Source organism: Euleptes europaea, chromosome 9 (genome assembly GCF_029931775.1).
Source record: "Euleptes europaea isolate rEulEur1 chromosome 9, rEulEur1.hap1, whole genome shotgun sequence".
Taxonomy (NCBI): Eukaryota; Metazoa; Chordata; class Lepidosauria; order Squamata; family Sphaerodactylidae; genus Euleptes; species Euleptes europaea.
The window spans coordinates 29,228,886-29,232,181 of record NC_079320.1 but is presented as its reverse complement, the minus strand read 5'-3'; the positions used below and the strand labels follow the sequence as shown (position 1 = coordinate 29,232,181).

Genomic DNA, 3,296 nt, shown 5'->3' with positions numbered 1-3,296 from the left:
GGATCCTGCAATCAGGCTGAGCTGATGGAAGGGATTTCAGTCAGCAAAACAGGACTTCCTTGCCTTCCCTCTCTTTATGCCCCCCAAAATGCTGGTCTTGGATGTGGGGGACCCCAGTAGCACGATGAGGGATCAAAGATCTGCAGGAGTACCCTTCTGCTAGAGGAATTTTCCCGTGGGATCATAGTTTTTGAGATGGAACTGTTTAGTGGAACACAGTAAAGAAAGGAAGTTTGAGAAATAAATGCAAACTGCACAGGGCTATGAGGTAACCAGGTAGCAGTAGGGATATATTTCTGGTTATATGTGGGAACACAGTCTTGCCCTACATGATGCAGGGCTTTTTTAGAGGCTACTTGTGCTGTAGCAACTATACAAGTATGTAGGTCTACACAGATCCTCAAAATGATTGCCAGCAGCATGAACACATGAAGCTGCCTTATACTGAATTGGACCCTTGGCTCATTAAAGTCAATATTGTCTGCTCAGACCAGCAGTGGCTTTCCAGGTCCTCAGGTAGAGAAGGTTTTTCACATCATCTATTTGCCTAGTCCCTTTAACTGGAGATGCCAGGGATTGAACCTAGGACCTTCTGCATGTCAAGCAGATGCTCTACCACTGAGCCACAGCCCCTCCCCATGCAAGTTTATGCATGCACTTCCACTTCACATGATATTATCCACTCATGTGACCCCTTTAAAATGTCCCCTATCGTGTTGCTAGTGTAACAGTAGGAGACTGTCTCTGGTGATGCATGGGAATGCAGAGTCAACATGATGGACATTCACATATGATAGAAGTTACCTGTGCTGCAGTGGGAGGACAGAGGTAGACCTAGATTGATAGACTCCTTCTTTCACTCCTCTGCACTCACTGGACTGTCCTGCCTTGCAGCCTCTGATTAATGCTGCCGCTGTACTCAGGGACAGATGGGGTTGATCAGTTGGAATGGCAGATGTCTTGAGTGAGCCAGCCTAGGTCTTCTGCGAAGGGAAAATATACTTCATCTGCTTTGTGTTTTTATGTGAGTTTGTGGTCATCATATGGCTTGGCTGTGTGGTATAGCTAGGGAAATTAGTTGAAAGTACAAAGCAACAACTGAAGTGTTATTTTGCACTTTGGACAAACCTTGATGGGAAAAGAGTCAGAAATCAAAGCATCAGCTCTTGAATGTGCTAAGGAGAACATTTCGCATCCTATAATAGCACCCAAGAGTGTGCTGGAAAATGCAGCAATCCAACACAATGTTGATGCACTGAGAATAGCTCTATCATTCAAGACACTGAAATGTAATAGGGTGTGGTGTGCAGTTGTGCACAAATATTGCTGTCAGGAGTGTGCAGTAAACAGAAACCTAATAAAGCACACCTCAAGGCACAGGGTAGCAACTGGGCATAAGGCATCCTGTTTTGCACTGGCAGGAGATGTCTTGTCCCAGAGGAACAATCTAGCCATGTGCTGCACACTCTGCTCATCCCGTTCTCCATTTGCAAGCATTGTTCTAAAGTCCTTGGAGGACAAATAAGAATTTTGCTTAGTTAATTAAACGGAAGACTCTTGCAGGTAAAAGTAGTCATAATAATAAACATTCTTATTTGGAAAAGGGGGGAAAAAGCATTGAATCCTGTCCTCTTGAGCAAGTGTGACTCTGTATCATCCATGCTTAATACCTCCGATGACCATTTTACCGTCACATAATCAGCAGCAAGTGCTCTGAGCACAATAAGCCACACTTTGATAACCCTGATGTTACCTGAATGAGCCTTTAGCCTATCAAAGCGGAACGTGGAGGGAAGTGGGATGATGGAGGAGAGCTCTAGACTGCGTGATGTTGCCAGAGGCTTGGGCGTGTTCCTAAAGGAGCAATAGCCAGTTGCATAGTTCCACACCATTAGAAACAGGTAAATACCTGATTTGTTGATTGTTGGATTGTGTGCCAGCGTATGCTTGAAACAATTTCCATTACAGAAAGGTAAGTCTTTATGTGCAAGAGGTTCTGAATATCAAAATAAAACCCAGTTAACCATGACTGATTTTGAGGAATCTATAGTGTTCTACAGGGATTTCACAGTAATCTTCCACTTTTGATTTCAAACCTGAGTCTTGTTGCTCTACTGTCGTGGACAAAGATCCAAAGCTTTTATTATGTCTGATTCTGACCACTTTATTCCACATTTTGTGTGTGTGTGTGTGTGTGGAGGGGGATCAACAATTGGATTGGATGCACACACTCTTGTATAAACAAATAATCTCAGGGTACTGCCCATTCTGATGTGCTTTCTAATTCACATTCACATCCAAAACAAATCACCATGCATTTACTAGCCCACTGATATCAATCAGTTTGTGCAACTGCTTTTGTTGGGAAAAGAAACCTTGCATATACAGAATTTGCTCAGAAAAATAAAGAGATATCTTAAATCCTCCAATCTTCCAATGCATATCCAGGAGAATATGAGTACAAAGCAGAAAGCTCCACAGAAATAGAGACAAATCTTACACATTCCTAAATATAAGAATTAGCCTCTCCAGGAGTTCCCCAACCTGGAACTGGCAACCCTACTCCCCCACCCCTTCGTCAGTGGCCAGGGAGGACCTGGCAACCCTAAGTTTAAGTCTAAATACAGTTGCCAAATTTATATGGACCTTCTGTTTTCCCAACTAGACTTTCACCTTCTGGAGTCAGAACTGTAGAAATGTAGCTTCAGGCCTTGACCCTCCACTTCATGCTCAGAAGATGGCCAACCCCCCCCCCCCCGCCGCCGCCGCCCAGGTCGGATCCCTGGCCAATCTCGCCTGGAGGAAAATTGTTACCTGACCCCAAAGTGGCAATTGGCATTACCCTGGGCGTGTAAGAAAGAAGAAGAAGAAGAGTTGGTTTTTATATGCCAACTTTCTCTACCACTTAAGGGAGACTCAAACCGGCTTACAATCACCTTCCCTTCCCCTCCCCACAACAGACACCCTGTGAGGTGGGTGAGGCTGAGAGAGGGCAACTTGCCCAAGGTCACCCAGCTGGCTTCATGTGTAGGAGTGGGGAAAACAAATCCAGTTCACCAGATTAGCCTCTGCTGCTCATGTGGAGGAGTGGGGAATCAAACCCGGTTCTCCAGATCAGACTTCACCGCTCCAAACCACCGTTCTTAACCACTACACCACGCTGGCTCTCAAGAGCCACAAGAGCCAAACACTGATGCAACCCTTCCTGCCCTCCCTCTCATGATCTGCCTAAGTTCATAGAATCAGCATTGCTGACAGATGGCCATTTAGCCTTGGCTTAAAAACCTCCAAAGAAG

General features: G+C 45.1%; 1 non-coding gene across 1 annotated transcript; it reads right to left on the bottom strand.

The window, feature by feature from the left end:
- Window positions 1-561: 561 nt before the first annotated feature.
- TRNAV-GAC (transfer RNA valine (anticodon GAC)) lies at window positions 562-633 on the bottom strand. Its single transcript has one exon. It is a non-coding gene; the product is annotated as a tRNA-Val (tRNA).
- Between the last annotated feature and the right edge of the window lie 2,663 nt (window positions 634-3,296).